At 35.0% G+C, this 14,507-nt stretch overlaps 1 pseudogene; it reads left to right on the top strand.

Moving 5' to 3' along the window:
* The first annotated feature begins 5,509 nt into the window (after window positions 1–5,509).
* LOC130887675 (TIMELESS-interacting protein-like) lies at window positions 5,510–6,150 on the top strand (annotated as a pseudogene).
* The last annotated feature ends 8,357 nt before the right edge of the window (window positions 6,151–14,507 follow it).

Here is a 14,507-nt window from a genome sequence, read left to right on the forward strand (position 1 = left end):
TAATTTTAAATGCATCTAATTTTTATGTTAATCCTATGGTCTATTGTGTCATTTAGTCTAGATAGTATTACTGCTTTGTCTTTTAGAAAATCCCATTTAAGGTAAAACTCAAAAAAACATGCAGTAAAGAAGAACAATGTAACATTTTCGTATAATAAATAATTTAGAAAAGGCACTTCTTTTCCTGGTATAGGAAAGAAATCTATTGAATTATTTTTCAATTTACTCATTGATGTTCAGAGAATCTGCCAAGTTTATGAAGTGGTTTGGGTGAGAAGAATGAGTTTTGGGAGATTAGAAGCACTTCTTTTCTTATGCTATTTTCTTAAATAATGTGTATTCAACAGTATTTGCTGAAACTATTATTAATATTCAAGGACACAATTTGATTTTGTAATGGAATAACTTAATGCTAAATCAGCTGAGAAAAAAAGTAGGAATAAGTCAGAAAATATCAAGATCATTTCTAGAAAGTTAAATCAATGTTTCATATGTCAATTTAAAAATATTTTCAAATGGCATACCCTATCTATGTAAGTGAGCATATCATCTTACAAAACACATAGATATTTTAAATAATAATATATTTATTAAATTCAGAAGCATGATTTGCTCTAAAGAACTTGTATACACCAAAACTTTAAACACACACACACACACACACACACACACACACACAATAAGGTGCAGCAATACTCCATGAAACAAATTTTAGTTTTCAGAGTCAATGAAGAAGCAAACTATAAAGAGCAATGCATGTAATTTTCTGGCATGTACAAATATGCTATTTCTTTTACATAAGAACCTAATTTTCATTTTAGACCTTTAGAAGACTGGTTATAGCTGTCTTATAACTGATTTAAAATTCTACATTTAAACAGTTTAATTTATTTACTTTTTAAAAATATACACGTTTTATACCCTGTTTAAATACTTAGTGCACTTGCTATATATTTGTAATGTTTGTAAATTTTTAAGTTCATTATAATACCTTCAGTGGAACTTAAACTGTAGCAGTATAATATTAATGCACACACATACAGTACACAAACTTCATCCTTTCTTGACAGAGGTTTCTGACCCACCTGTCCCACATCCATTCAGCTCCAAAGAAACACACAGAGACCTACATTAATTATAAATTGGTTGACCTATTAGCTTGGGTTTCTTTTTAACTTATTCTTACATCATACATTAGCCCATAATTCTTGTCTCGGTTAGTCATGTGACTTGGTAATTTTTATCAGTGAGGCATTCTTATCTTGTGTCCTCTGTGTCTGAGTGATGACTGCACACTGAGCCTTTCCTCTTCCCAGAATTCTCTTGTTCTGATTACCCCACTTATACTTCCTGCCTGGCTACTGGCCAGTCAGCATTTTATTAAATCAATACAAGTGACAAATCTTTACAGGCTATAAGACCATTGTCCCATAGCACTTCCCCCTCCCCTTTTTTTCAAAACAAGAATTCTGAGTCTAATTACCTTTGTTTAGCGGTTTTCCGGACCATTACACATAACAACTTGTTATCAACACTCTAAACAAAGCCAAGCACCCATAATCTATTTTGGGAATGTGAGTGTTGTTTTCTAGGATACTACTTCTGATTTGGGGAGCTGTTAATCTTAATGGCGACCTTAAGAAAATTTAAGATTCTGTCTTGCTGATCAGATTACCTGTTACAGAAAAGCTATATAAGCTGTCTAAGATCATTTTATCTTCTTTTTTTATCTGGACGTTTGAACCTACAGTAGTAAGCAACTAAAAGTGAGAAATAGCCCTTGAATAATCACAGTAAGTTAGCATGTATTATGTTCATTACCTTTTCAACTCCTTTAAAAATCTGCCATTAGAAAGTCCTTCATGATTTGATTCAGACAGTTAGTACAACTTTACAACTTATATTTAGCCATCCATTCTTTTCTAAAACCATAGCATATTGTTTTCTTTATTTATTCCTTCCTTCCTTTCAGAAAAATTAAAAGTTTAGTTATTCAGTTGAATCACCACACATGAAAATGCATCTTTGTGACATACAGGAAAAACTGTTTACCGCAAAAGCTTTTATTCTTTTTCTTTACTGGAAGAAGGGGGATTTCTTGCATTCTTGTTGATAAGTCAAAACTTATCTATACTGCTTAAAGCAGTGTCTAATGAAAACTGTTTTTTTTTTTTCAACTTGGCATTTCTTTTAAACACTATCACTTAAAGATGACTCTCTCTCAGTTTTCTGAGAGTAATGTGGAGATCTTTGGGATGGTGGGCACCAAGTACATTTTTATTAATCTTGATTTCTAAAACAAATGTAGGATGAGGACAAATGAAGATTAGTAGAAAGGAGAGATGGGTTACTAAGAAAGAATACAATTTCATGAAACGAAGTGGTTCAGAAATGGGATGAAGATTAGAAACTAAATGACAATACTGTTAAAAGACTTTTATAACCCAATAATGTTTGATTATTTGCACAGTATGAGCTTCTACTGAGTATGCTATAAGTTAGAATGTAGGTGGAAAGAGTTTGCAGTCTTTATCATTGTTAACTGTTTTTTTTACGCATATATTTCATCCTGTCTGTAAGGAATTTTAAATCTCACTTTTTGTCTTTTTTTCTGTCTTAACTGTGATAGAATAAAATGAATGAATGCTCTGTTATTTTGAGTTGGCAGTCATAATCAAATGCCACATATTGAGTGGTTAGGGAAGGATCAGTGCAAGTGGTTGTGGAAGGTAGAGGTTCACAATGAGACAAGATCAAGGCAGCAAAACCAATTTCATTTCCCAGCATCTTTTTTTTTTCTTTTCCAGGCAACTTCCTTTGGTTGTGTCTGAATATTATTGTCTCTCTGTTTCCCATTATGTATGAAGGAGACAGAGAGAGAAAGAGACAGACAGAGAGACAGAATGAGAGATCATGTGCATTCTGGTGTCATAGCTCACGAACTGATAAGTATTTTGTGCGCATATATATCTATGCACTTTGTGTATATGCCTACATAAGACGGAGGAAGATATCATGTGCTTACACCTCTCACTTTCTATTCATATTTTGAAACAAGCCTATCACGTAAACTTAAGCTCACCAGTTAGTTAGTGACTGGCTAGCAAGTCATATGATATTTTTGTGTATATACCTCTAAGTGATCAGGTTGTACATATGCGATTTTTATGTAATTTTTGAGGCTATATTCTCAGGTCCTCATGTTTGTGCAGCAAGCATGTTACCTACTCAGTCATCTTCCTACTTTTCCCATTGTATATTAATTATGTTTCTTCTATGTTCTGCTTTCAAGGCTTCAATGAACGATTGAAGAGGGAAGAACATCCAATTTATAAAAATTTAGTTCAGACACTATGGAACACTCAGTGGAATTATAATTATTGTTGATGTCTTTCTAGTCACCTAACCATACAATTCAGGATAAATTCTATATTTCGACTCTGTCACTTATTTTCTATTGTGGAATAAATAATAATTGACTTGAATTCTTCCTCAATAATCCAAAAACCCATTTTACTGTCAGTACATTTCCTTAGAGTCGACAATCAACCATTTTATTAAATGTGAAAACTACGGTTTTAGAAACAGTATGATTCAAAGAAGCCAAACTAATTTTTCCTTTCCCCCTTTATACTAAATTGCCATATTTTCACTTGAAAATAGCAATTATGTATTCAAATATAAACATTACTTTCTCCATACTTCCATATAGCTTACAGAAACACATGCTTGTAGCTGATACTTAAGACTTCAGTTACAGGGATTTTTTTTTCTTTTTTGCTTCCTCAATTTTGCAGAGGGTCTCTTTCTCTGTGTTTCTGATTTATGTGTGTGTGTGTTTTTCTAACCCTCAATAAACACAGTTCTTCAATTGTTGATTCTGTGTGCTTCTGTCAGTGGTGTTGGAGATTTCTCCACTGCTACCTGTTGTGTTAGAGGTTTTTCCTGCCCTTGATTTCTATACTTTACAAAAAATGTACCAGAACAAGACCTGGAAACTGTGTCATTTTTGAGAACTTGTCTTGGGATTTCTTGTGAAGATTTCCCACTCAGCAAGGGCAAACATTAAGAAAACGTTTCCAGTGATCAGTTCAGTTTCTAAACAAAGAAACCATGAAACACAGGATGTCTCTATCTGCTTCTTTAGGTGAGGAAGAATCCCACATCCTAGTAAATCAAATTGGCTGGATGCACATCACTGAGGACATATTTATAGACAAACTTCAGTTTAACATTTAACCTCATGCTCAGTTCCCAGGAGAGGACAGTTCAGTCAGATAAACTTGAGAAAACGCACCTCACAGCATAAAACTGAGAGGAGTCTCTCAGGATCAGTAAGCTAATAACAGAGTCAGTTATCTAGTAAAGACTCAATCACCCAATCTGATTTGTTTGACTCTCCTTCATCTTTCACAGTCTTGACAAAATAACACATTGGTACAGCTCTTGTGGTCAGATAACAGCAAGGAGAACCATATCTTGAAGTATAAGACACTGAGCTAACTGAAATTAAGAACCAACTCCCAGACAAGGGATCCTCATCCAAAAATATCAAGACTATGATTGGATAGAAGAATCAGTTTATTTCTGATGCCGTCGAATGGCTCACCAAATGTGAGTATATGAAGATCATGATAAGCCCTGAAGCATTGAGAGTAGATGCTGCAAAGTTGTCTCCAAAAACACAAACAACTTCCAGTATCTATTTTGAGTTTAATAGAATGGAATGGAGTTACGGAGTATAAAGGCCCTGTTTCTTCTATTCCCAGTTATGAAGCGGCTATGTAGGCTAAAAGAAAAACTCTGTGTGCCAGTTGGGTGATGAGAAATAATTTTCTTTAACAGGATATTAATTCAGAGCATTTCAGATGCTGCTTATACCAGTTGACCAGAAACCACATGGGATTCCCCAAGCTGGTGAGTGGCATTACAGAGCTGATCAGGAATTCTATCTATCTTCAAGAGACATTGAATGAATTCAGTCAAAGTTTGGTTGAAGTGTCCTCAGCCCTGGATGCTCTCCTGCTCATATCCAGACAAAAGAGTCCTCCGCAGGTCAAGGTTATAGATTCCAAGGGAGAATTATAATAAGCCCGTCAGGCTAGTCTGAGGGATATACCCAAAGGAAATGCCACTGTATGGAAAGGATGGAGCTATGTCTGTGCAACCCTAAAGGATATGATAGGGCTAATAGTCTGAAAAACTTGAGTGCACTTTGAAAAACAATCACATTTTAGGAAGAAAAGTGAGGTAAGACTGCTCACTTGTACACAGAAAATTGATGACCTCACAGCAGCAAATCCAAAGAAGGGAACAACACAAAAATCAACATCACAAACATTGAAAACTAAATTAAAAGGAGATAGCAATCACTGGTCAATAATATCCCTTAATATAAATGAACTTAACTCACCTATAAAAAGAGACAGGCTAACAGATTGGATATGAAAACAAAATCCATCCGTCTTCTGCGTATAAGAAACACACCTCAACCTCAAAGAACCACACAATGGGCTGGGGCCTCTCACATCAATCACTAATTAAGAAAATACCCTACAAGCCTGATCATATTGAGGCATTTTCTCAGGCTGAAGACTTGAAAACGCTAATCAGACACATGGAACACCGGGCACATAGGCTATCCCCCAAACTGCAATTTGAAGATTTTATTGACAGAGTTGAAAACCTGGGAAATAAAAAGGAGGTTCAGACCTGTTAAAACGAATTCGACTTGATCTCCCTATTGTACATGAAGATTTTTTTTTAACAATAATGATGAAGAAACTAATAACCTTGATGCAACTGCAGCTGGATTTGATCCCTTTTTGACAAGCTCATCTGACAGCAAGAAGTTGGCTTCTGAATCAAGTAGGTGTTTAACAGGAGAGCAGCAGCAGAGGATTGAGAGGAATTAACAACTGGCCTTGGAAAGAAGGCAGGCAAAGCTACTGAGTAAAAGCCAGTCCCTAGAGAATGGTGTGTTAATGAGTACACCCTGGGCAGAGACAGTTGAAGAGAGCAATACTGGTGAGGATCAATAAGACTCAAGTGGATTAAACACAGATACTGCAGATGCTCCACGTGTTCCTTCTACCAATACAAAAGAAAAGGAACAGTTCGATGCAGAGGAACCATTCTAACTTGGATTAACCCAGAAATGTTCCAAGTAGCCAGACTTCCACAACAGAATCCTACAGAGTTTGGGGTTATTTGTAAATTTTTCTACTTTGTATAAGTCAAAGTCATAAAACTTCTATGGATTCCTGCTTAAAATATAATGACTATTAAAAAAAATAGAGTACAGACCTAAACAGAGAACTCTCAACGGAGGAATCTAAAGTGGTTGAAAGACACCTAAGGAAATACTCAACATTCTTAGTCATCAGAGAAATGCAAATCAAAACAATTTTGAGATTCCATCTTACACCTGTAAGAATGGCTGAGATCAAAAACAGTGATGACAACTTATGCTGGAGAGGTTGTGGGGTAAAGGAAGGGATCACTCCTGCATTGTCAGTGGGAGTGCGAGCTGGTACCACACCTTAGAATATCAATATGGCAATTTCTCAGAAAATTAGGAAACAACCTGCCTCAAGAACCAGCAATACCTCTTTTAGGTATATATCCAAAGGATGCTCAAGCATACCACAAGGACATGTGCTCAGCTATGTTGATAGCAGCATTGTTTGTCATAACCAGGGCCTGGAAACAATTTAAGTGCCCCTCAACAAAAGAATGGATAAGGAAAATGTGATACATTTACTCAATGGAGCACTACACAGCAGAAAAAAATAATGACATCTTGAAATTTGAAGACAAATGGCTGGAGATAGAAAATATCATATTGAGCGAGGTAAGCCAGATGCATGAAGACAATTATCATATGTTCTCACTCATAAGTGGTGTTTGAACACTAAACAAAGAAAACTGCCCTACAGAGGACATAGACAAAGAAAGAGGACCCTAAGAGAGACATATATGGATCTAATCAACATGGGAAGTAGAAAATATCTCCTAAGTGAATTGGGAGCATGGGGCCTATGTGAGAGGGTTGAAAGGGAGGGCAGCAGAGAAAGATGGTATAGCTCAATAAAATCAATAATAAAAAAAGATCAGTGCTGAAATACATTAGCACTGATGATTTAATTTGCGATGCTTGCACACCTTCTCTCATGAGGTCTGACGTGAATTCTTCACCATAGAGCATGCTGAAACTTGAACAGATGATGTCTCAAATCCTGAAGGATATAGGGACTACAGATTAGGGACCAAGATTTATACATCAGACGTTGAAGTCTGTCCCCATATCTGACTACAATTGTTGGCAATGCTAAGAAAGCCGCTGCTGATGCAGATGACTTTGTGCGTATCTTACTTTCAGTTTTTCTCCCCTGAGAGAGTTCATACTAGATTTTAGAATCTAGGCTAGAACTTAACCAAAAACAAAGTAAAAATGATAAAGAAATTATTTCTACAGGAAGAATGATGATTTTAGGGTTAAGTGTTGGTTCAATTGCTAGAAGACAGGTACTCTCACAATGGGCACAGCAATTTCATGAACACTGTCTGTTTCAACTAACGTAGAGACTACAATGTCAATCACAGCAAAAGATTATGTTACAGATGTCAGCTTTTCTAGTCTGATGCTGGAAAAACTTCAATTACTACAACATCAAAAGTACAGAATGGTCTGTTTAATCTATCATTAATTGAGTCCAAATACTCTTATTAATACTTCTAATATGCTGTCACAAAAGACAGCTAGTGAATTGGCAAACGGGCTGACACCAACATACAATACAGACCTTTATGACTGTGAAAAGTTATTACCAGGTGATGCATGTAACAAGTTTGCTTGTTCTTAAATAGGTTTACTTGTTCTTAAATACATTGCACTGCAGTTAAGCAAGCTTGCCAGATGCGTGTAAGCTTTAGTTTAGCATATGGTATTCTTAATAAGTATAGTATTTAATAAGTACTTTGCTTTTTATTCAAAATGTTTAGATTTCTTTGACAGAATTAGCAGTGGTTTCCCATCAATCTTTTTGTGCAAGAAATAAAATTGTCAACTATTTATAATTAGACAAAAAGTGCTCAATTTCTGTGCCAATTAGGAGTGAAAGAGACTCCTGTTGATAGTCCTAGGTGGTGACTACAATAGACTGCTCATGTCAGTAGCAGTCAGGATTGGAGAGCCCTGGCTAGGAAGTCAAACAATCTTTCACAGCCTTGACTGCCAAAAGCTTGGCTCCTGAGGCCATTTAACAGCCTGCTCCCAGGACTGAATGACCATCCCCACCCACAAACTAAACTGCTACCTTTGTGACAGCCAGATGCTTATTTCCCTGTGACTTCCTTGGCAACAAGGATATTAAGCACAGAAATACCAGTTGGCATAGAACGCACATGAGAATTGTTGAATGCAGCAGGCTGCATTGATCATCCCACAGCAACAACTGTGTAGGTCAGAGATGGGGACTTTCAGCCTGGTAGCTCCATGTGATGTCTTTGGAAGCCAAAAATGAGCCCGTAGCAAAACAGGCTGCTTTATCCCAATTTCAATTGGAGCTGTGCAGCAATTAGAAAAACCCAGTTTTCTGCTTCTTTCTTCCTGCTCTCCCCAAATACACGAAAACCAAAAGGAAGAAGGGAACTAGATCAGTTTAATAGTCTTGACTGGGATCACAACTTCACGTTTGGTTGGCATTTATCCAATTTTGATTTATCATTTGCATGCACACACCCAGACACTCAGGGTCTGGGCTCAACATAACAGGGCCCAACACAGAGTTTATGAAAGTCTGGGTCTCTGGTGGCTCCTGGTTCTGGCTTGGGGTTTGTCACTCAGTGGTCACTGTGGAAGAAAGGAAAAGAAAATATTTCTCAGAGTTGCCAAAGACAGATCTAAAGCTGAGATTTGCAGAAAGTAGGGAACTTGCTCAAGTTCCCAACTGCTTCAGATCCAAGACACTGTACTTTTTTTCTAGTCAGGGAATTTGCTCCTGCTTTAAAGGCTGATGCTTCTGCTTTGAGATTTACCATTCCTGCCTCAACCTTCAAAGCCTATTGGTATCAAGTCTTCAAGATCTTCCAGAGACAGGAGACCAAACACTTTGGGTACCTTTGTCGGTAACCTATCCTTTGTAGTGATATTTAATATCCAACATCTTCCTAACATTTCTCTAACTTCTCCACTTTCCAAAGAAGGCTTTGGTTATCTCCTATCTAGCATGCAAAAAAATGAAACTGCATCTTTGTATAAAATTTACAAGTTTTAAAATTATAAATGTATCCACCTGATATAAGACCCTTGCTCTATTGTGTATTTGTTATATGAAAATAATAATTTAGTTTCCATATTTCAAATGACAAATACATTTGTTCATTGTGAAGAATAGAAGACTGTGATGTTGTTGGTCTTTTAAATCTGAATATCTCAGGATATGTCCTGAAACATTCAAGCAATAGAAAATGAGGCAAATGTTTAAGAGAAGTCATAGTCAAATATTTCAGAACTTATTGAAGTTAATGTATACTTTGATGGCCTATCCTGAAAACTTATTTCTAAACAATGATTCTTATGTTTGATCTGTTAAGCTTTATGTATTCCATATTAATGTAAATACTAGGAAAGAAGGTCATTATTATAGTACTTGCTTATAATATTCATGGTTTTGAGTTCTATTCCCTGTAGTGGAGGCAGAGAAATAAGGAGTGGAGCAAAAAGAAGGAGGAAGGAAGGGAGTATAAGAGGAAAGACATAGAGAGAGATAGAGGCAAGGAGGGTAAGAGACCATTTTACTTTTGCATTGATCTTCAAGCATAGACAGTATTTCAGTGAACACAGGTAGAAAATCGATCTAGAACATGGTAAGTTCTACTTTTCAGCTATTTACTGTTCACCATGGAAAATTGGATATCTGAGATTATTTAAAATGAAATTGACCATATTAATCATTTACTTAATATGTTTAACATATTTTTATTTTTATCTCATGGGGTATATAAAAAAACCTAGATAAGCCGGATGGTGGTGGCACACGCCTTTAATCCCAGCACTCGGGAGGCAGAGGCAGGCAGATCTCTGTGAGTTCGCGGCCAGCCTGGTCTACAAGAGCTAGTTCCAGGACAGGAACCAAAAGCTACGGAGAAACCCTGTCTCAAAAAATCCAAAAAAAAAAAACCCTAGATAATTAGTATATATTTATAGTAAGAGGCACAGTACAAGTATGTTAATATTTTATTAAGAAAATTGATAATAAAAAATGTCCAGGATAATTTATAATATTCAATAAAATTCTATTAGGTGCCAATGTTCAAATTTAAATTGCATATCTAATTAAAATTAGTTTTAATAAGTAGAGAATGTAAATGTCTTATAAATAACATTAGGTTGTGCCATTAAATCACATAATCATTGTGGTTGATTATGTTAATATTTTAATATTTTGTGACAGCCAATACTTCCGAGAAAGTTGAAGGTCAACAATTAAAAGTAAGTTTCCTTTATTTCAGGAAGATACTGTCACCCAAAAGAAGGAATTTAGAAGAAAAGATGGTGTTCTTTCATCTCAGGTTCTGTAGGGACTGCATACAGTTTTGGAATCATAGAAGTATTTTGACTGTAGATGTTCTGATGATTTTCATAAAGCAGAGCTAGAAAGCATAGTGCACTGGATGCTTCTATATTTTAAAGATCACAGGTGAGTCAACAATTTAGGGCAGCCCTCTGCACACCCAGAGCATCTCTGAAATCCTCTCCTTTGAAGCCATTGACCTTATTTCTGATATTCATTATGTTAAAAAAGTATTCAGTCAAGTTAAATGCCTGTGTGCCTAGCAGTCTATACTTAGAGATTTTCAGTTTTCAGAATTAATATATTTGATATCTTTTTATTAAAACTTCAGAAGTTTAGATACATAAATCATTACGTGAATTTTGGATTTTATTGACCTGAAACCCTAAGAGGAATTTACTCTAGAAAGGTAATTCATCTTCCATTTAAGGCAAGTCTAAGAGATTAAATTGTATTAAGTGATGTGCTGTGCTTTCCCAGCTCTGCATTGCTGCCTAGTATAGATTTCTGCTGAGATGAACAAACTCACAGAAACTCTTTACATTAGATTCACTTATTGAGCTAAAGTCTGATACAGTTCTTTTGGAGTTGGGTCAACAGCTTTTTAAAGATGAAGTATAACAATGTATCCCAAATACTTTATAGTAGAAAATCTGTACACTCTGTATTGGACTTACCTTTTATTTTTCAAAACCATACAGTCAATAAATTTGATTAATAAAATTATTAAATTTGTTGGATATGTAGACTTCAACATTACATTTTACTTCGAATTCTATTTAATATAAATACTAGGCTTAAAAATTATGTTGGTTTTGCTTAGTTTCCTTAGTGCAATATACATATATAGTATATAATATATAGTTTTATATTATGCAATTATATATTATGCTTTTTGAATATTTCTCTCAAATGATGTAAATAACCTGTATGCATATGTGTTTGGATGAGAATAAATATATTAGCAGGTTCTAATGTAGCACCAGTTGACTGCAAACTCATAATATAGCCATGGGTAACCTTGACATCCTCCTGCCCCTTTTGCCTCTATATCCTAAGTGCTGTAATTGAAAGTATATGCCATTAGAAATGACATTTATTTTCTTTTTTATACTGATTCATTTAAAAAAATAGCTCTTAAGGATACCACAACTTTATTGATGATAATGGAACCATTCTGTATTCTAAAAGTAGGAAGAAACATAAATATGTTGCTTGCTTTAAAAAAACAAAGGAGTTGGGAAAAATTGTGGAGGACTACTCAGGAATTGATAGAAATTTAAAGCTACAACTAATTTTAGATTAAAAATCCTTAAATATAAAAATAATATTGTGGATTGTCTTATGATACACTTATATTCTAAGAATTATGTAGGAGGTCCTTCTGTCTTCGTGTTGCTTTCCTTGGTTGATAAAGAAACTGCTTTGAGTCCGTTGATAGGGCAGAATTTAGGTAGACAGGGAAGACAGAACTGTATGTTGGGAGAAAGAAGGGCAGAGTGAGAGATGCCATGGACCTGCCACCACAGATAGACATGCTGGAACTTGGTTGGATGAGTTTATTCAGCCTTCTTAATTTTATATGTTTTTTTGTGATGGCCACATGGGCTTGGATAACTTAAGAAGGGTCTTGCCACTGCAGAAGATTTATTTTCCCTCTCTCAATGTCTATTAGTTGCTTGTAGCTCTTCATCTAGGAGTGGAAACGTGTAAGATTATTCACAATATATGGGTGCTAATAGGTATTTCATTTGCATGTGTCTTGTTTAGCTGAATGTGTTAATAAGATTTCATGAATGTTACCCCATTGTATATAAATTATGTATTGTCAGACATCCTGATGCCCTGTCTATTAAAATCTTTCCACTCCTCTTTTAGGATGTACCTTCAGTTGTAGGTATGTATGGGTTTTCTTACAGATGAATCAATTAGAGAGATGCCAAATCCCTGATTTTCTGTTCATTGACCACTTGTGAATTTCTGTAATAGTCAAAGCACAATGAAATAAATGTTAAAAATAAAACAAGGTGATTGAATTGAACATTGCTGCTGTATGTAGATACCATGAACACTCTCATGATAACAGTGTCAGTACCTTAGATCCATGAAAACACCAAGGGTTTCTCTTGTGTCAGGCTCAGGAAAATTTCAGAATATTTCCTTGGTTCATTTATAGATGTTGGTAAAAACTCAACCTTTATCTAAAACCATTACAAATACAGTGTGGGGTTTTGTCTCCCCAGATTGCTGAAGCTAGAGATTGTTCCACTTCCTGGACCTTCTGCTGAGATTATTCAACCCTCCTCTTTATTCATGCTATATATAATGAATGCATCAAGTTTCTGGGCTATTGCTGTTGTGACTTTGACATGGACATGGACCACTAAATTCCATCTTTTCTGTGCTTTTTCTTGTCTTCCCAATCATCCAAGTCCACTCATTCCCCAAACCTGATAGGTTGTAGCAGTCAACATTGTTGACACACATCTAAAATCTAACTCACATAAGGCCTGATCTGACCAAGCGTGATGGACTCTACCCCAGATTGATGTACACATTATATACCATTCCCATTGAAATTGCACCTGCATAAAGCAAGTTCTAAAAAAAGCCAAGGTGTTTATTTTCATTTTTGATGATGTTATATAAGATACAGTCATCATCTAGCTATGTATATATTAATTCCAGATTAATTTTCAGGTATTGTTCACAGTTCTGAATATAAATAATTATGGTAGAGTTGTGTATTCAAAAATAAAACCACATATGCCTAACGATAGGAGATAGCATCCTTAAATAAAAATTAGGTTAAAATTTATTTATTTCTAAAACTTTAACTATAAATTTACACATTGCACATAAGTTAATGTTTTAATGACAGAACTAAAACTTCATCAGATCAAAATTACTCCTTCAATAGTGTAAAGAGTTTAGAAATTTAAATATTTATATCTCCTAATTGTGGGTATATTTTCTACCTAAATAATCTTGGTATAATTTCAGGATCATCTTTAAGCAGGTAGCCAGTTATTAAATGAGAATGGTAAAAACTTACCGAAAGTATCTTAAATAAATAAAATAATATAAAGCTTTGCACTTTCATTAAATGAGGTAAATATATAAATAAGTTAAATATATAAATGAGGTAAATGTATAAAGGAGGTATATGCATTTTTGTTATGAGTTACAACATAGTCATTGCTTTAATAATTTCAGAGCTATTTTAAGTCCTGGAGCTAATGACACTGTTAAAAATTACAAAAGACCTTTGCTTTAGACTCAGCTCCTAAACTACGTAACAAAGGGACAGAGCAAGATGTTCGCAGTGAAGGCAGTGCCAAGGATTCAAACTGAAAAGGTAAGTAAACAAGAGAGATTCAAACAAACAAGTTTCTTAACTCACACCTTCTACCTATGAATAGGAGATGCCCAACAAATAAGGAAACCTCATAGACCTTTGTCATAAAATTCTGAGTGCAGAACAATCCTCTGGCTTACTTCACACAATGGAAAGTATCAACCCAACCCCCCATTCCAGGCTCCACATCTTCTCTACAATTTTAAGAACAGAAAAAATCATTTTATTTTCAGAGTAGTGATGGTTACTCTTCTCGTTAGTAAGTGTTTATCTATGAAAACTTTAACATTTGAAATTATAACATCTGACATAAAAATACCTTTGTGCATTTCTTGTCTCTATGTGAGAGCTCTAAACATCATTTGGGGATATTAAAATATTACTTGTTTCAATTTATTTTTGGAAAAACTTAAGACACCAGAATCTCTTAAGAAAATTATACAAGGATAAAAGGGCTGGTGATAGGAGGTGTCCACACCTAGTCACTTGATCTCTTGGTATTACTGCTCATGTTCAGCTCATTTTGAATTTTTGATAGGTATTAATTAATGTGAACAAATTAGGATGCTGTT

This window comes from Chionomys nivalis, chromosome 15 (genome assembly GCF_950005125.1).
Source record: "Chionomys nivalis chromosome 15, mChiNiv1.1, whole genome shotgun sequence".
In the NCBI taxonomy this organism is placed as follows: Eukaryota; Metazoa; Chordata; class Mammalia; order Rodentia; family Cricetidae; genus Chionomys; species Chionomys nivalis.